Source organism: Triticum aestivum, chromosome 5B, assembly GCF_018294505.1.
Source record: "Triticum aestivum cultivar Chinese Spring chromosome 5B, IWGSC CS RefSeq v2.1, whole genome shotgun sequence".
In the NCBI taxonomy this organism is placed as follows: domain Eukaryota; kingdom Viridiplantae; phylum Streptophyta; class Magnoliopsida; order Poales; family Poaceae; genus Triticum; species Triticum aestivum.
The window spans coordinates 454914268-454935140 of NC_057807.1; positions in this window are offsets into that span (position 1 = coordinate 454914268).

The window sequence follows — 20873 nt, forward strand, 5'->3', positions numbered from 1 at the left end:
CGGAGGCGGTGCAGTATCCAAAGGGGTCACCAGTATAGGCTCTTGGCGGCGGGCAGCCTCCGCAAGCCGTTCCTTCTTTGCGGCCAGGGCTTCTGCCTGTGCCAGCGCCCTCTCGGCGGACGCGGCAGACAAGGCCGCCTGCTCCAGGGCGAGGCGATCGGCCTCCGCCTCCTCGCGCGCCTGCCGCGCGTTCCGCTCTGTCGCCTCCCGAAGGTCGGCGGCCGGGTCGATGCACCGGCTGGTCGAAGAGGTCACTGACGACCTGAGGACCGAGCCGGCGCCGGACTTCTCAAGGGTCAGCGGGGCCCTGAAATAAGAAGACAAGTCAGGAAACTTTCACGACAGATTAATGAAAAAAAGGCGTAAGGGAATGATGCTTACGCCGACACCATGACGGGCACCTTCGGCTGCCTCTGGTACTGGGCCGCCTTGGCCGCGGTCTCTCTCCGCCTGGTCACCGCGGCCGGATTCTTGGGCTTCTTGGGAGCGCTGCCGAACAGGCTCGAGCCCTGTTTCCATTTGCGCTTGCCGCCTGGGGCGGGCGGCCTAGAAGAGGGGCCGGCGACGGTGGTGGTGGAGCTCTGGGCGGGGCGCGGCTCGTCATCGTCCTCGTCATCGTCAGGCCAACCCTCCATGCCGCTGCCTCCCTCGGAGCTGCCTGCTCCACTACCGCTGTCCGCTCTGCCTCCGCCGCCTGTCGCGTCATCGACCGGGGCGGCCGCCCCCAAGTCGGGGTCATCCACATCGCTCTCTGTCCTATCCACCTAGAGGTTATCACCCGGCCCCAAGAGGGCGGCCATTGCCTCAGACATATAAATCTGCAACCAAGAAGGAGTCAGGTCTCAAAGGGCGGTGCCATGAAGAGAAACAAAGCAGAAGAAAGTGGCTCAAAAGACAAAGACGAAGAAACTTACCGCAGGGGGCGGGTTGTGGAGAGAGTACGGCCGCTTCCCGTACTGCCATTCCTTCTCCGACATCTTGAGGTCGGAGATCTCGTTCACCATCCGCGAGACTTCGGTAGGCGGCATTCCCTTTGTGCATAGCCGGCACGGATCGCGGTGTCCGCCCATCCGGAAGATCGGATGAGGGCGGCTCTGGAGCGGGAGGACCCGGCGCTCCACGAAGGCGACGAGGAGGTCGGAGGCCACGAGGCCCTCCGACTCCTGGAGCACCCAGAGTCGGCCAATGGCGGCCGCCGCGTCCGCCGACACCGGTTTCGGCTTGTACCCCCAGGTGGGCCGAGCCCCAGTGGGGGGCCGGCCTCATAGGCCGGCAGGTTGAGGAAGTCGGCAGCCGGGTCCACGTTCTCAATGTAGAAGTAGGACTGCTGCCACATCTTCACCGACTGCGCCAACTTGATGATGGGGAAGGCGTTCTGCTTCGCTGGTCGGCGCACGGCAACGTAGCCCCTGCACTCGGCCGCCGTCTCCCTGGTGGAGGTGTCGAGCTTCCCATAAAAGAACGCTCCCCACAACTTGATGGTGGGGAGGATGCCGAGGTAGCCCTCGCACGCCGTGACGAAGGCGGAGAGCAGGGTCACGGCGTTGGGCGTGAGATGGTGGGGTTGTGTCACGACCGGTTTTCCGGGTATAAATTTCCAGAAAAAGACCGTCATGCTCATCAGCCCCAAGATTACTGTTAGCTGATGAGGCTCAAACTTGATACATAAATTCCAAGCAAAAATACAAAACATGTAGTACAAGACCATTCTGGCCTGTGAGTACAACAAATGGTTTCTAGTGGTTGATGGCGGAAGCGGTTTGTGGATCATCAGTGTCTATGGGACTCCAATTCCCACAGGAACAACTGACCAGGTTAACTCCTATCTCCGCGAGGCTACTATCTCCGTTGCTTAGGTTCCGGGGCTGTCATCGCGTCGCTCCTCTCCATGCAAGAAAATCTGGCCAAGACAATAGCCAGGGACAAGCCAGTGAGTACTTTTAATGTACTCGCAAACATTAGGAACACAGGTATAATATAACAATGATGTGCTCAAAATATTTTTATGCTCATGACGTCAGTCACAAAAGATAAATAAAACTCTGATGCGTGCAAGCATGTTATTTATAAAAATGCAATAACATAGTAGTATTAAAATTTATGAAATAAATAACAAGCAATGCCACAGTCGGGCGTCTTAACGACACCACATAAAGGGCTTTAAAAGAAATGCCACAGTCGGGCGTCTGAGCGACACCACATAAAGGGCTTTAAAAGAAATACCACAGTCGGGCGTCTGAGCGACACCACATAAAGGGCTTTAAAAGAAATGCCACAGTCGGGTGTCTGAGCGACACCACATAAAGGGCTTTAAAAGAAATGCCACAGTCGGGCGTCTGAGCGACACCACATAAAGGGCTTTAAAAGAAATGCCACAATCGGGCGTCTGAGCGACACCACATAAAGGGCTTTAAAAGAAACAATCATAGTGAATATCCCGGAGGTAGAACCATCCCAGAGATACTCGATGATAACAATAATATCACGGGTTAGTCAACAATAATAATAATCATAATTAGCACAAGTCACAAGTAGTAATTCCCGTTCTGGTTTAACAGTTTCACCTCCGAAGGCCGACACTAAGACCGACACTTGACCCATCCCAGACTGTAATCCTTAACCATGGACACGGCTATTCGAATAGGTTTAATCTCTGCAGATGGTGTACTCTTTACCCACGAGTAACGGATTTCTTTAGTCCATCGGGACTAATTCCGTCTACGGTCTTTTTGTTGAAAACACACCTAACTTGCACACACCAGCTTAACTCACACGTGTCTGGAATCACCCACGACACCTGTCAAGCAAACTCTAAGTGGGGAGGCTACAACCTGACTTAGCATGGGATCAAAATTATATCGCGCGCTCTAAGGGGTGGCCTCCCCTCTCGGTCCCAACCGGAAACACCCATGCCCCCGGACCAGGTGGCCTGCCAACCAGCTACAACCGGTATCTTCCACCCTGGCCTCTCTGTACGGTGTGTGCTAGAAAGAGGTTGACAACTTACTAAACCGTACTCTACTTGCTGTAGAGACGAGTGGTAGTACGAAACAAGTATGGGGGTTACTGGAACAAGACTCGATCTACGGTCGACTCAGGAGGTTTAAGTATTCCCTGCATGATTAGCATAACGAATATATTTCAACCAACAGAGTCACCGCTCATATCACCTTACCATGCCATACCAGACATAACCGTCCCGACGGAGACCGACGATAAACTCATGCCTACCCAAGGCAGAGGTTTTCCCGGGTTCCTGCCGGTATGCATGCAAGGCACATGAGGGTGATTATCATCATAAGTGTGTTCATTTCCAACAGCATGGAAATCACTAATATGCACTCATGCATATGATCATATCACATGAAATAACAAGTCCTTCGAAATGCGGTGGTGTTATAAATGTATCAACGATCACACCAAAAATATTATGCCGGGATTCAGAATGCTTGCCTTCAGGTCACGGGAAGGCAAGGTGCATTTCAAACTCTTGAAATATTTCTCCTCTCTTCAAAAATCCTATTTTAGCAATATAAATGAATTAACACACAAAATAAAAACAGCACAAAAAGTTGTTCTGATAATTTTCAATTAAATCTTAAAATAAACTAGACAATATTTGAGAGACGTAGGAAAAAGAATTAATTCATTTGGAGTTATATTTAAAAAGATAGAGTCAGTCAAAGTTTTGGTCAAATCTGATTTTAAATAAAACAGAAAAAGAAAAACGTTTCAGAAGGGAATACGCTTTCGAAGCGTGGGAAATGTACTGGGGTGGATTACGCCTTCACTTAAACATGTGGACGGCGCGGTGAGACACTGACAGTGGGTCCAGGGGGCCCACTAGTCAGGTTTGACTATTTCTTTTTCTCTTTCCCGAGTGGAGGCGAAGCTCCAGCGATCGTCGCCGATGACTGGCGGCTCCTCGCGGGGCCCCGAGGGCGGGGATGGATCCGCCACTGCAGGGCGGTCCTCCCGCTGGTCGCCAGGCTGGTGGGGACGGAGGGAGTTGCCGGCGGCGAGCTTCGCAGCGGAGGAGCCTTCGGTGGCAGAGTGGTTTTGGGGCGAATGTGGTTCCCGATCAAAATCGAGTAGGGGGTTGGGTTCCTGGAAGGAAGGAGGTGTTCTTGGTGAAGAGAAATGAGAGGGAGAGGCCCTGGTGGTGCTGGGAGAGCTGGGGCCATGGCGGCGGCCGCTGCTGCCGGAGGTGGGGAAGATGACCTCCCCGGGTCGATTGGCTGCCCTAAGGGGTCCTAGGGGATGGCTTAAGAGTCGCCTGCGTGCTCGGAAGGTTTTGGGGCGTCCTTTTGTAGCGCGACGAGGTCGGTTCCGCGGCGGTGGATGAGGACGCTGGTGAATCGCCCCTCCGTAGCTTGCATGGCGTCGTGGCAGCGACGAACGCTAGCGGACACGCTTGCAGATGAGTTCGGGTTGTGCCAGGGGCCAGGTGGCGAGCCGGGGTGGCTTGGGCGGCGCTGAACGGAGCAGAGGCTGTCGGCCGACGCCGGCGTGCCGCCAAAAGTGCTCTGGCGGTGGCACTGTAGGGTGCCAGGGCGGGCTGGCGTGTAGTGGTGAGGCGGGGAGTGCGTGGCAGCTAGCTGCAGGTGGTCACGAGTCGGAACGGGTGCGGGGTGAGACGCGGCGGCTCGGTTGCACGCGTGCGCCAAACGCACGCTCTGCTCGTGCTCCGGGCGTGCACGGGACGTGCTTGAAGAAATGCCAGTGCATGCTGCAGAGCTTGGGTGAGGCTGGCACTTAACAGATCCAGGCCAGGAGCCACTGGGAGTCTAGTGGACATGTTAGTTCTATTAGGGGTGCAAGCTCCCAGTGCAATGTCAAAAGTCATGTCAAAGTAGATCATGCTCATAAGGTGTTTGACAAAATGCTAAGGGCACTTAGGCATTTCTTGGAGTGGCCAAATTCTCCAGATCAGTGTCCCTTTAGAAGCAAGAGAAGGTGGTAAGGTTAGTTTGGCAAAAAGAGAAACTTGCTAGTGCAGGTTTTGATGAACTTCAGTTCTGGACAGGAGATGGATGGCATCATTTCATGAACTAAAAATGATCCAATAAGTGCATGCTCCTGGACTTAGGGGTTTAGTAGGGAGGGCTACAAGTAGGAAAAGGAATCATGGATAAAGGAGCAACTAAGAATGTGGTTGCTGTACAAACCATCATGTTGGGCCAGAATGAAGAAGAGGTTGGTCCACTCAAAACTTGCAAATAACACCACTAGGTTTTTGCATAAAGTTGAATCATAGGCTATTATCAACATCCCATAATTTTGGTGGAGGCTAGACAGAATTATTTAAAAGGGTTGTAGTGCAAAATTGCTCTCTGGACCAGAGAAGAAAATTGGGTGTAGAGCTCAAAATATTTCAAGAATAAAAGATATTTTTGTATAAAAGTGATTTAAAAACATCACATGACATCTCCAAATTTTGGTTGGATTTTTAAGATAAATCTATCAACTGGTTGTAGTACAAAAAGAGCTCCAAAACTTAAAACCAGTCATTTTAATGAATAAAGCTCAGGGCGAAATAATTTAATAAATAATTCTACTGATTAAGAAAATGTTATACCGAGAGCATAGAAGTCCAATATGTTTTGGAAGGATCCACTTAAAAAAATCCTTAATATTAAAGGAAAAGTTTTGAAATCAACAGAGATATATTTGCAGGCAAAAATTTTAAACTCTTGGCAAGATTTTTAATAACTAAAAACTTGTTAAATTTTTGGGGTGTTACAATTACTACCCCCCTTAAGAAAAAAATCTCGTCCTCGAGATTTGCTAAGAGCCGTTGTGAAAAACAAAAGTTCCATATGTGTTCGAGCGGTTGTGAGCCTGCTGCGGTGGTGCTGCGTAAATAAAAGTAATCCATGTAGTGTGGGGATAAATGATGCAGCAATTCTGTAAAAAGAAAACTCATACTAGGATCTTTTTTTGCGGTTACACAAGTTAATCACGAAGAAAACTACTCATACTAGTAGAAACTAAATACATGACTCATCGCACAAATTTGAGGTACCATGCATAAGTTACAACACAAATATAAATGCTGCAAAAACAAAAACAGTAGTGACGTCTAAAATGGAAACGGTAACTGGGTGGGGTCCTGATAAAATGTCTCTGGTAAAGGGATACACTCCTCTTCTATCGGAGGAAGTGGATTGACCAGTCGATGTATGTGTCTCTCCGGGTCGGGCCTCAGTGGTGTGCCGATGGCAATCTGAGGATGCAGATCAGTGAGATTCTGGAGATAATCCATCACTCGCTGGTTCAAATGCTCTTGAGCGATGATGTACTGGATAAGGTTGGCCAGAACTGGGTCTCTCTCAATACGCCCACCGGGAAAACATGTCACTCCTCCGGGTGTTGCACGGCTCGGAAAATAATAATATCCTCGTTCGCGGGCATAGGGTACTTCGGATCGAAGGCGAGCAATCGCTTCTTTCGCAGCATCTTCTATGGCCAGGTGTGGGGTTGGCATAGATTTCCCCATGAAGGAAACTTCCGTTGGATCTTGATTGGAGTCTACGGGAGGGATGTGCACTGCTGCCCAATATTCTGAGGTGGAAGGGGTGATCCTTGATTTGAACAGCTCGTACTGGGGTGGCTGGGTAGAACCCATGGTACTGCAGGTAAAATCCCGCAATATTTTGACAAAACTACCCGGGGTTGCATCTGGGGTTCTCAGATGAATGCTGGGGCTCGGCATGGCAAGAAATGGTTGTGAGAGTGGTGCACGAGGAGAGGGTGGTTGGGAAAGGTCACAAGGCGGCCTTCTTATATAGTATCTGGGATGGTTTATTTACCATGGTGAAAGGTAATAAAAATGCCAGATTAGCTCCAAAGGTCGGGTCAGTGTCAGAGATACACATATCTCATAAAGAGACGTGTTACTGTGGTTGTCGTCGTGGTTGGTTTTGGTAGCTGTGCCCGGAAAAGGTGCAACTATGCGCTGACAAAGAAAATACGCAAGGCTACCATTAAAGCAGAGGCACAACGACAGGCTGCGTTAATATACATGGTCGCACGATTACAAAGTGAGGATACACTGAGACTCGGTACTACTCGTACGGCTTAGTCTACCTCGTTTATGTCTAAACGGGCGTGCCTGGTGGATGTCGAGGCTTCTCCACGTGTCTCACTGCCGGGATTAGTCGGAGATGGTGGAGGAACTGCAGGGTCGGGGTAGCGATGATGACCATTGCGGGGATTGTTGGCCACGATCCCGTTGGAGTGTGCTCCCAAAAGGTGACGAAGCACTTCTGGGGTCATCAAGGCATCTCGATTGGCGGCTGGAGCTGAACTCAGGGTTTCGATCGTGTGTCCGAACAGCACGACTGGGTTGTCGGTGTCGGGCTCGGTTTGGGGTAGAGGTTGTGCTGGGTTGGGGCTAGCGTGCCCTTTTTATAGAAAAAAGGGGACGGAGTCTTCCATCGCACGCTTGTGGAGGAGGCATCTTGGGCGCTGGTTACTGGCGCGTGATTGACAGGCTAGGTTGATGGTTGGGCACCGACTGCCCAAAGTGTCGGGGTCACTGTGTGGCTATTTTGCACGAGAAGCTTGGCTGGGGTTTGGTTAAGGTCTGGTGGGTTGGTTTGCCTATGTTTCTCGACCTGGCTAAGATAGGATTAGCCAATGGTCAGCCTGGCTCTGATACCAAGTCTGTGGCGACCGGTTTTCCGGGTATAAATTTCCAGAAAAAGACCGTCGTGCTCATCAGCCCCAGGATTACTGTTAGCTGATGAGGCTCCAACTTGATACAAAAATTCCAAGCAAAAATACAAAACATGTAGTACAAGACCATTCTGGCCTGTGAGTACAACAAATGGTTTCTAGTGGTTGATGGCGGAAGCGGTTTGTGGATCATCAGTGTCTATGGGACTCCAATTCCCACAGGAACAGCTGACCAGGTTAACTCCTATCTCTGTGAGGCTGCTATCTCCGTTGCTTAGGTTCCGGGGCTGTTATCGCGTCGCTCCTCTCCGTGCAAGAAAATCCGGCCAAGACAATAGCCAGGGACAAGCCAGTGAGTACTTTGAATGTACTCGCAAACATTAGGAACACAGGTATAATATAATAATGATGTGCTGAAAATATTTTTATGCTCATGACGTCAGTCACAAAAGATAAATAAAACTCTGATGCGTGCAAGCAAGTTATTTATAAAAATGCAATAACATAGTAGTATTAAAATTTATGAAATAAATAACAAGCAATGCCACAGTCGGGCGTCTTAGCAACACCACATAAAGGGCTTTAAAAGAAATGCCACAGTCGGGCGTCTGAGCGACACCACATAAAGGGCTTTAAAAGAAATACCACAGTTGGGCGTCTGAGCGACACCACATAAAGGCCTTTAAAATAAATACCACAGTCGGGCGTCTGAGCGACACCACATAAAGGGCTTTAAAAGAAATGCCACAGTCGAGCGTCTGAGCGACACCACATAAAGGGCTATAAAAGAAATGCCACAGTCGGGCGTCTGAGCGACACCACATAAAGGGCTTAAAAAGAAATGCCACAGTCGGCCGTGTGAGCGACACCACATAAAGGGCTTTAAAAGAAATGCCACAGTCGGGCGTCTGAGCGACACCACATAAAGGGCTTTAAAAGAAACAATCATAGTGAATATCCCGGAGGTAGAACCATCCCAAAGATACTCGATGATAACAATAAGATCACGGGTTAATCAACAATTATAATAATCATAACTATCACAAGTCCCAAGTAGTAATTCCCATTCTGGTTTAACAGTTTCACCTCCGAAGACCGACACTAAGACCGACACTTGACCCATCCCATACTGTAATCCTTAACCATGGACACGGCTATTCGAATAGGTTTAATCTCTGCAGAGGGTGTACTCTTTACCCACGAGTAACGGACTTCTTTAGTCCATCGGGACTAATTCTGTCTATGGTCTTTTTGTTGAAAACACACCTAACTTGCACACACCAGCTTAACTCACACGTGTCTGGAATCACCCACGACACCTGTCAAGCAAACTCTAAGTGGGGAGGCTACAACCTCGCGTAGCATGGGATCAAATTTATATCGCGCGCTCTCAGGGGTGGCCTCCCCTCTCGGTCCCAACCGGAATCACCCATGCCCCCGGACCAGGTGGCCTGCCTACCAGCTACAACCGGTATCTTCCACCCTGGCCTCTCTGTACGGTTTGTGCTAGAAAGAGGTTGACAACTTACTAAACCGTACTCTTCTTGCTGTAGAGACGAGTGGTAGTACGAAACAAGTATGGGGGTTACTGGAACAAGACTCGATCTACGGTCGACTCAGTAGGTTTAAGTATTCCCTGCATGATTAGCATAACGAATATATTTCAACCACCAGAGTCACCGCTCATATCACCTTACCATGCCATACCAGACATAACCGTCCCGACGGAGACCGACGACAAACTCATGCCTACCCAAGGCAGAGGTTTTCCCGGGTTCCTGCCGGTATGCATGCAAGGCACATGAGGGTGATTATCATCACAAGTGTGTTCATTTCCAACAGCATGGAAATCACTAATATGTACTCATGCATATGATCATATCACATGAAATAACAAGTCCTTCGAAATGCGGTGGTGTTATAAATGTATCAACGATCACACCAAAAATATTATGCCGGGATTTAGAATGCTTGCCTTCAGGTCACGGGAAGGCAGGGTGCATTTCAAACTCTTGAAATATCTCTCCTCTCTTCAAAAATCCTATTTTAGCAATATAAATGAATTAACACACAAAATAAAAACAGCACAAAAAGTTGTTCTGAAAATTTTCAATTAAATCTTAAAATAAACTAGACAATATTTGAGAGACGTAGGAAAAAGAATTAATTCATTTGGAGTTATATTTAAAAAGATATAGTCAGTCAAAGTTCTGGTCAAATCTGATTTTAAATAAAACAGAAAAAGAAAAACGTTTCAGAGGGGAATACGCTTTCGAAGCGGGGGAAATTTACCGGGGTGGATTACGCCTTCACTTAAACACGTGGACGGCGCGGTGAGACACTGACAGTGGGTCCAAGCGGCCCACTAGTCAGGTTTGACTATTTCTTTTTCTCAGTCCCGAGCGGAGGCGGAGCTCCGGCGATCGTCACCGGCGACTGGCGGCTCCTCGTGGGGCCTCGAGGGAGGGGATGGATCCGCCACTCCAGGGCGGTCCTCCCGGTGGTCGCCAAGCCGGTGGGGACGGAGGGAGTTGCCGGCGGCGAGCTTCGCGACGGAGGAGGCTTCGGTGGCAGAGTGGTTTTGGGGCGAATGTGGTTCCCGATCAAAATCGAGTAGGGGGTTGGATTCCTGGAAGGAAGGAGGTGTTCTTGGTGAAGAGAAATGGGAGGGAGAGGCCCTGGCGGCGCTGGGAGAGCTGGGGCCATGGCAGTGGCCGCTGCTGCCGGAGGTGGGGAAGATGACCTTCCCGGGTCGATTGGCTGCCCCAAGGGGTCCTAGGGGATGGCTTAAGAGTCGCCTGCGTGCTCGGAAGGTTTCGGCACGTCCTTTTATAGCGCGACGAGGTCGGTTCCGCGGCGGTGGATGAGGACGCCGGCGAACCGCCCCTCTGTAGCTTGCACGGCGTCGTGGCAGCGACGAACGCTAGCGGACACGCTTGCGGATGAGTTCGGGCTGTGCCAGGGGCCAGGTGGCGAGCCGGGATGGCTTGGGCAGCGCTGAACGGAGCAGAGGCTGTCGGCCGACGCCGGTGTGCCGCTAAAAGTGCTCTAGCGGTGGCGCTGTAGGGTGCCAGGGCGGGCTGGCGTGTAGTGGTGAGGCGGGGAGTGCGTGGCAGCTAGCTGCAGGTGGTCACGAGTCGGAACGGGTGCGGGGTGAGACGCGGCGGCTCGGTTGCACGCGTGCGCCAAACGCACGCTCTGCTTGCGCTCCGGGCGTGCACGGGACGTGCTTGAAGAAATGCCAGTGCATGCTGCAGAGCTTGGGTGAGGCTGGCACTTAACAGATCCAGGCCAGGAGCCACTGGGAGTCTAGTGGACATGTTAGTTCTATTAGGGGTGCAAGCTCCCAGTGCAATGTCAAAAGTCATGTCAAAACAGATCATGCTCATAAGGTGTTTGACAAAATGCTAAGGGCACTTAGGCATTTCTTGGAGTGGCCAAATTCTCCAGATCAGTGTCCCTTTAGAAGCAAGAGAAGGTGGTAAGGTTAGTTTGGCAAAAAGAGAAACTTGCTAGTGCAGGTTTTGATGAACCTCAGTTCTGGACAGGAGATGGATGGCATCATTTCATGAACTAAAAATGATCCAATAAGTGCATGCTCCTGGACTTAGGGGTCTAGTAGGGAGGGCTACAAGTAGGAAAAGGAATCATGGATAAAGGAGCAACTAAAAATGTGGTTGCTGTACAAACCATCAAGTTGGGCCAGAATGAAGAAGAGGTTGGTCCACTCAAAACTTGCAATAACACCACTAGGTTTTTGCATAAAATTGAATCATAGGCTATTACCAACATCCCATAATTTTGGTGGAGGCTAGAAAGAATTATTTAAAAGGGTTGTAGTGCAAAATTGCTCTCTAGACCAGAGAAGAAAATTGGGTGTAGAGCTCAAAATATTTCAAGAATAAAAGATATTTTTGTATAAAAGTGATTTAGAAACATCACATGATATCTCCAAATTTTGGTTGGATTTTTAAGATAAATCTATCAACTGGTTGTAGTACAAAAAGAGCTCCAAAACTTAAAACCAGTCATTTTAATGAATAAAGCTCAGGGCGAAATAATTTAATAAATAATTCTACTGATTAAGAAAATGTTATAGCGAGAGCATAGAAGTCCAATATGTTTTGGAAGGATCCACTTAAAAAATCCTTAATATTAAAGGAAAAGTTTTGAAATCAACAGAGATATATTTGCAGGCAAAAATTTTAAACGCTTGGCAAGATTTTTAATAACTAAAACCTTGTTAAATTTTTGGGGTGTTACAGGTTGGAGGTTGTAGAAGTCGAGGAAGGCACGGAAGAAGTTGCTCGCCGAAAGGCCGAAGCCCCGCAGGAAATGTGAGCGGAAGACGACCCGCTCGCCTTCCTGCGGCGCCGGCCTGATCTCCGTCTCCGGCGGAACCCGCGCCTTGACGAAGGCCGCGCTGGGCATCTGGCGTGTGTCGCGGAGGAAGGTGATGTGGTCCTCGATCACCGTCGACCCATACCAGTCGCCCATGGCCCCGGTTGGCGGCGCGGAGGGGAGAAACGCATCGGCGACGAGCAACGACGAGCAACTATGGCAGCACCATGGCAGCAGCGGCGGAAGTAGAGAGAGAAGAAGAAGAGTGGGAGGGGGCACAGGAACTTTGCCGCACCTCCCCCCTCCCTACTTATAGTGCCCGGGCTATGAAGCCGAGGGGGCGGGGCGTGGGGTCGTGGGATTTACTGCGCCCACGTCCCCACGATCCCCCCGTCTCCCGCGCGCATTTACCCTGTCGATTAACCGTCGTGGGAATGGCAACCGCCCCCTCTGGTGCAGTAAATCCGCACGGTTGCCGAGGCGTGGTAGTGGCGGGCCCAGCCTGGTGTCACGTCCCATCTAGAGCGTGGGATGGCAGGCTTGCCAGGCTGACACACGCCGCGTGGCGTGTCCGTGGCGGGCGGCTGCCTGGGAAGCTTAACAGGCATGCCACCTGTGTCCCGCCTGGAAGTTCAAAATCAACCATATAGCTCCGTGGCGGGCGGCTGCCTGGGAAGCTTAACTTTGCACATTTCTTCTGCTTCTGTGATTAAGTCATTACCCAGCAGCTGACGTTCACCGGTTTCAGACCAGTTGAGAGGGGTACGGCACTTCCTGCCATACAGAATTTCAAAGGGGGCCTTGCCCGAACTTGCTTGAAAGCTGTTGTTGTATGAGAATTCAACATAAGGAAGACAATCCTCCCACTTCATGCCGAAGGAGATCACACAAGCCCTGAGCATATCTTCAAGAATCTGATTGACACGCTCGACTTGACCGCTCGTTTGAGGATGGAAAGCTGTGCTGAAGCGGATGTTGGTGCCCATGGCCTTCTGAAAAGAATCCCAAAACTTGGAGGTAAAGATGCTGCCCCGATCTGAAGATATCACTTGAGGAATACCGTGCAGAGAGACAATGCGAGAGGTAAAGAGTTCCGCCAATTGAGCTGCAGTGATCGACTCTTTGATAGGCAGAAAATGAGCCACTTTGGTGAGCTTGTCGATGACAACGAAGATAGCATCATTGCCACGCTTGGACTTTGGAAACCCAGTCACGAAGTCCATTTCAATGTGGTCAAACTTCCATTCTGGAATGGCAAGAGGTTGGAGGAGACCAGCTGGCCTTTGGTGTTCTGCCTTCACTCTTCTGCAGACATCACATTCATTCACGAATTGAGCGATCTCGCGCTTCATTCGAGTCCACCAATAAGCTTGCTTGAGGTCCTGATACATCTTCGTACTACCAGGGTGGATGGAGAGGAGAGAGTTGTGAGCCTCGTTCATGATCACCTTACGGAGTTCACCTTTGGGCACAACAATTCGATCCTCGAAAAAGAGAGTGTCCTTGTCATCAAGTCGGTAGCACTTGTACTTGGACTTACTCTTTGCAATACCAATCTTCACCTTCTTCACCATAGCATCAAGAAGTTGGGCTTGGCGAATCTGGTCTTCTAAGGTAGGAGAGACTTGAAGGTTAGAGAGAAAACCTTGAGGAACAACTTGCAGATTCAGTTTGCGGAAAGCTTCACAAAGCTCGGGTTGATAAGGCTTAAGAATCAGACTGTTGCAATATGCTTTTCTGCTCAAAGCGTCAGCAATCACATTAGCCTTGCCTGGAGTATACTCGATACTCGGATTGTACTCTTGAATCATTTCGACCCATCGAGTCTGCCTGAGGTTGAGATTAGGCTGAGTGAAGATGTACTTGAGACTCTTGTGATCAGTGAAAATATCCACTTTCCTTCCCAATAGAAGATGTCTCCAAGTCAACAAAGCGTGCACAACTGCCGCCAACTCGAGATCATGAGTGGGGTAGTTCTTCTCATTAGGTTTCAACTGGCGAGAGGGATAAGCAACAACTTTATTCTCTTGCATCAGTACAGCACCGAGACCTTGGAGAGAGGCATCACAAAAGACCTCGTACGGCTTGGTTTCATCAGGCGGAGTCAGAACTGGAGCAGTGATCAATTTCTCTTTCAAAGTGTTGAAAGCAATATCACACTCCGGAGACCAAACGTACTTGACGTGCTTCTGAAGAAGATTTGAGAGAGGTTTGGCGATCTTAGAAAAGTTTTCAACGAATCTTCTGCAATAGCTTGCGAGACCGAGAAAACTGCGGAGTTGCTTCACGTTCTGAGGAGGTTCCCAATTCACAATTGCGGACACCTTCTCAGGATTCACGGAAATGCCCTTGGCAGAGATGATATGACCAAGATAAAGAACCTCATCGAGCCAAAATTCACACTTGGAGAACTTGGCGTAGAACTGATGTTCCCTGAGCTTGTCAAGAACCAAACGCAAGTGCTTGGCATGATCTTCCTTGTTCTTCGAGAAAACCAGAATGTCGTCGAGGTAGACCAAAACGAATTCATTGGTGTAGGGGTTGAAGATGAAGTTCATCATGCGAGAGAACGTCGGAGGAGCGTTGGCGAGGCCAAAAGACATGACGGTGTATTCATATGAACCAAAGCTTGTTCTGAACGCCGTCTTGGGAATATCTTGCTCACGAATACGAATCTGATGATAACCCATACGGAGATCAAGCTTGGAGAATACTTGAGCACCCTTGAGTTGTTCGAACAGCTCATTGATGTTGGGAAGTGGGTATTTGTTCTTGATGGTCTTCTTGTTTACTGGACGGTAATCAACACAAAGTCGACTCGATCCATCCTTCTTCTTCACAAAAAGAACACCACAACCCCACGGAGAAGTACTAGGCCGAATGAGACCCAATCTTTCTTGCTCATCGAGTTGTTTCTTCAACTCCTTCAACTCTTCGGGGCCGAGCTTGTAGGGACGTTTGCACACAGGTTCCGTACCGGGCTCAAGTTCAACAACGAATTCAACCGGCCGGTTTGGAGGCATCCCTGGAAGTTCTTCTGGAAAGACGTCTTGATATTCGCAAACGACAGGAATCTGCGAAATAGCATCCAATTCACCCTTCTCATTGAGAGAAAACAACCGGATGGAATTATCTCGAGCGGCAAAGACAATGACCTCTTCAGACGAATGCGTCAGTTGAATCTGCCTGGCTGCACAATCAAGCTGAGCTTTATGCTTAGAGAGCCAGTCCATTCCGAGAATAAGATCGATATCAGAATTGCCAAGAACCACCGGAGAAGAGAGAAACTTGCAGTTTCCCAAAGTGATTGTAACATCCGGAACACACACTCGAGATGTCAAGAGGCTGGCCGGAGAGTCAATAGACAACGGTCTCGGCAACATTTGAGTAACAAAATCATGCTTGGAAGCAAAAGGTCTCGAGATGAAACAATGCGATGCACCAGTGTCAAAAAGAACTTTTGCAGGAATATCATTAACAGGAAGGTTACCCATGATCACATCTGAAGAATCCTCTGCCTGAGCTGCATTCACCATATTGACCTTGGCGTGCTTGGGATTGTGCTTGACCACAGCTGTACTTGCCGATCTGACAGGAGGAGGAGGAGGAAGACGCCTCTGGTTGGTACACTTGTTGGCATAGTGACCCTTCTGTTGGCACTTGTTGCACGTGACCTCTGAAAGCGGACGGTGATACGGAGCACTCGATCTTGGAGCTTGAGACGAAGACTTGTTCTGAAAGCCTGGGTTGGGTGGGTGGGAGAAACCACTGCCACCTTTGCTCTTCTGCTGATACGGCTGACGGAACGGAGGAGGAGGAAGCCAATACTTCTGCTGCTTGACCACTTGAGTAGAGGAAGAAGGAGTAACATCTCTGGCACGCTTCCTGGAAGCATCACATCTCATCTGAGCAGCCTCTTGCTTCAGTGCCATGTTGTAGAACTCATCGTATCTCAACGGCTCAAAGAGGACAAGAGCGAGCTGAATTTCCTCACGAAGACCACCCCTGAACTGATAGATCATGCTTTTCTCATCAGGAACATCCTGCTTGGCAAAACGGGCGAGCTTCTGGAACAACTTGTTGTAGTCATAGACAGACATAGAGCCTTGCTTGAGATTGCGGAATTCCTGACGCTTACTCTCAACCACACTTTGAGGGATGTGATGAGCGCGGAAATCTTGACGGAAATCGTCCCAAGTGATAACACGTCCACCTCTGGAATCCTTGTACTGCTGGAACCACTCTGCAGCCTGATCTTTGAGCTGGAAAGAAGCGAACTTGACGAAATCTTCAGGCCTGACGTTGCTGCATTCAAAATGCTTGCCCAGATCCACTAGCCAATCGTCAGCATCGGTAGCCTCAACACAACCGCTGAACGTCTTTGGGCCATTTGCGAGGAACTGGTTCAGAGTAGCAAAGTGGTGCTGATTATGGCCTTGATTCCCTTGACTGCCTTGATTGCGCTCTTGGAGGATTTGCATGATCAACTGTGTGTTTGCATTAGTAGCGGCCATCACAGCTTGCCATGCTTCCGGAGGAGGCGGAGGTGGAGGCGGATTAGGATTCGGAGTCGTGCGCGTTGGAGGAGCCATCCTGAAGAGGTTGACCACCATTAGCACATTGATAGACAACAATATAGAAGCTGAATCCAACGGAATGAAAATTGCAACATATAGTCTTCACATCCGAACAAAATGAACGAATGCATTCCTCTTCAAATGATCACATATCCACAAATTGCGAAGCCACGAAGAATTAAGGAAGAGAAATAAATCAACAAGGTACGAATCAAGAACGAATAATCGGTAAGAAATCCCAATCTCAAACCAATATCCGTGGAAGAAGAACTAGAGCTACTAGAATTCCCACCTATGAAACTCCCGAACCTTTCCGTTTATGCAATCAGGTGTTGGGGATACAGGGGAAGCACAATATCTCACCCAAACTAGCAAATCCTACATCCAGCTGTATCCATCCTTCAACACATAACCAGGAAAACTTCGGAAACCATCTACCTCAACCTTCGAAAAGCATCCGTTATACAAGTTATGGCGATACTCCCGAACTCCCGCCCCAGTACTGGGTGGCGTCGAGGTTATCTCACCAACGAACTGCATAAAAGAGATTTCGATGTCGGCGAACATATCTCAAGTATACCAGAATTGCAACGATAAAATTGTGACGACAACACCTCGGAGCTCAACTCCCCGGGACACTGCCACAACCCCTAAAGACAGGAGGCACCAAGAACAATGTTCTCGTCACAAAGCCATCGGAACAAAACCAAGATACTCGCGTGATCCTAAATTTTTTTTTGTGAAATTTGAGAAGAGAAGAGTCAAAACTCTACGTCAGGATGCCTTACCAGAGCGATGAGGAGACTGGGAAGTAAAAAGAATTCCTAAGCTCTCCGATATATAATTCCTAAGGACTCAAAACATTTTTCTAGACACAACTCGGCTGCTAAAAACGATCAAGCAATGGGGCTCCTAAGGTCGGGGATGGCTCTGATTACCAACTTATAACGCCCTCGATGCGGCTATAGCTCCCACGTGTCGAGGCACGACTTAGAGGCATAACCGCATTGAAAGCAATGTCGCAAGTCAGGCAATCATTACAACATCCCATATAAGATATAATAAAAGGGGGAGATAACATAGTTGGCTTACACTCGCCACGTCACATCAGAGTACATAAATGACATCCATCAAACAAATCACTCATGGCCCGACTACGGTGCCAAAATGGAAAAGACCCCCAACATGCGACATGGTCCTGAATCGATAACCCCAACTAGGCACCACTACTGATCATCTGGAAAGGACACGTAGTATCGCTGAGAGTCCTCGTCGAACTCCCACCTGAGCTCGTAATCGTCAACTGGAGCAGAAACACCTGGACCTGCATCTGGAGTTGTAGTATCTGTGAGCCACAGGGACTCAGCAATCTCACACCCACGCGATCAAGACTATTTAAGCTCATAGGAATGGATAAGGCAAATATATGTGGAGCTGCAGCAAGCGACTAGCATATGTGGTGGCTAACTTATACGCAAAAGAGAGCGAGAAGAGAAGGCGAAGCACGAGCGAGAAGCTAAAGGAACATCCTGCGCAAGCATAACTCCAACACCGTGTCCACTTCCCGGACTCCGCCGAGAAGGGGCCATCACGGTAACACACACGGTTGGTTCATTTTAATTAAGTTTAGTTCAAGTCATCTACAACCGGACGTTAACAAATTCCCATCCGCCCATAACCGTGGGCACGGCTTTCGAAAGATCAATCCCTGCAGGGGGGTCCCAACTTAGCCCATAACAAGCTCTCACGGTCAACGAAGGAATAGACCTCCACCCAAGACACACCGATCAGACTCGGTATCTCGGTACAACAAGATGATTCGACAGGTTAAAACAAGTCCAGCAACACCGCCCGAATGTGCCGACAAATCCCGATAGGAGCTGCACATATCTCTTTCTCAGGGCACACTCAGATGAGAAATCCGTACAACTAAAACCAAACCTCGAGTTTCCCCGAGGGGGCGCTGCACAGGGCTCTAGTTCGGACCAACACTCAGAGGAGCACTGGCCCGTGGGGGGCTAAAATAAAGATGACCTTCGGGCTCCGGAAACCCAAGGGAAAAAGAGGCTAGGTGGCAAAAGGTAAAACCAATGTTGGGCATTGCTGGAAAAGCTTTAATCAAGGCGAACTATCAAGGGGTTCCCATTATAGCCCAACCGCGTAAGGGACGCACAATCCGGGAACATAACACCGATATGACGGAAACTAGGGCGGCAAGAGTGGAACAAAACACTAGGCGAGAGGCCGAGCCTTCCACCCTTTACCAAGTATATAGATGCATTAAGACAACATAGCAATATAATGATATCCCAACAAGAATATAAATGTCCCAACAAGGAACGGCTCCAATCTTCACCTGCAACTAACAACGCTATAAGAAGGGCTGAGCAAAGCGGTAACATAGCCAATCAACGGTTTGCTAGGACAATGGTGGGTTAGAGGTTCAACATGGCAATTGGGAGGCTGTCAAGCAAAAGGTAGGCATCGTAGCAGTGGCAAAGCAAAAGAGTGAGCAAACTAGCATAGCAAAGATAGTAGTGATTTCGAGGGTATGATCATCTTGCCTGCACAGTTGTCAGAGTTGACTGGATCCTCACAAGCAAACTCAACGGGCTCCTCGGTAGCGAACTCGTCTCCCGGCTCTACCCAACAAGACAAACAAGCAACAAGGATACAATCAACCACGGGCAAGACCAAGCAATATGATGAATGACGATATGCTATGCGGGATGCGATGCGGGATGCAAAATGCAAGATATGACAGGAAATGCATGAACCTGGCATCAACTTGGAAAACCAAGTGTGCCGCTGGATAGAGGGGATGAAATCGCTTGAAAACGATATAAAGATCATAGGAATCGGAGCTACGGTTTGGAAATGGCAAGCGTTTTAAGATATGACACCGGTCTGCGATTTACAGCAAGTAGGCATCTAAATGCAACGAAATGAACATGCTACAGCCACCAAACATGAAAACAAAATACATGGCAGTGATGTACACAAGATGGTTGACAAAACACTAGCACTGAGCCATAGGCAAATTCATCCATTAAGAGGTTCAAACAAGCATGGCTAAAACGCAAATGCAAAACAGATTTCAGACTTAGTGAAATCAACACTAGTCTGAAATTTCAGATCACGATGCTCTCTTCGGAGCAGCAAAACAACATGATAGAAAACCTGAACATGACAAGTAAGAACATGGCATGGAGCTACTCATCAAGCTTAACAAAACACCCAAAGTGACCTGGGGCCAAAAGGGTTCACAAAATACTCTACCGAGTTCACGAACATCGCTCGAACACAATCAGTTTTCAGACTTAGTGAAACTGAGACATGCTGAAATTTAACTCACGAAGGCATGTAAACGAGCTCGATGCACTCACTACGGTGCAAGTCATGGCAAGGAAAGCATATAACCAGCAAGAAGGCACAAAGTTCTAGCTACACATGGCAAGAACGAAGGCATAGCATGCATGGAACTCTAACGGTAGCATCGGCGAAATCGCAAACAAGTTGACGATCTGCCCAGATTAACAACGAAGCAAAAGTTGAGCTCGATTGAGTCAACCTAGAGCACTCCACAAATGCCAACAAAGACATGCATGGATAGAGCATGACATAAATATCAAAACTCCCTTACTGATCATCCTCAAAAGAGGCACGGATCGCTAGGAAACAAGCTGGACATATAGCATCATGAACTAAAATATCCCAGACTTAGCGAAAAACACTAAGTCCCTGAAATCTGCAATCTCAGGTACCCTACTTCGCAAGCTTGCGCAAGACAACACACACATCCTAAAAATGCATGGGTGGCACCTCTGGAAAGAAGACAAAATGCTTCACAATACATCCCAAAGGGGCACAGGCATATCATGCACGGATTAAATATAGCAAAAAAGATAAAAGTGCATGATGAACTAACGGATCTGCAATTTAACTCACGAAGCCTCCTTCTAACAGCATTTTGGGTATCAAGATGACCTCAAATGCAAATGATGCAATGGAATGAAATGATGTACATGTCGAGGCGAAGATTTTGATATATCATACGCCCAAAACGGAGCTAAGGTTGCAAAGTTACGGGACCTCGAACAGAGCAACATGGATCAAAAATCTAGGGACTTAGAAAAATCGGAGGGGGGGTTAGGGTTTACTGTTCACGCGACCGGATCCAGATCGGGATCGCGGCGCGGAAGCCGAGGCGGCGCCGGCGGCGGAGCTCGAGCTCGCCGGAGCGGCGGGGTGCGCCGGCGGGGAGGAGGTCGCCGG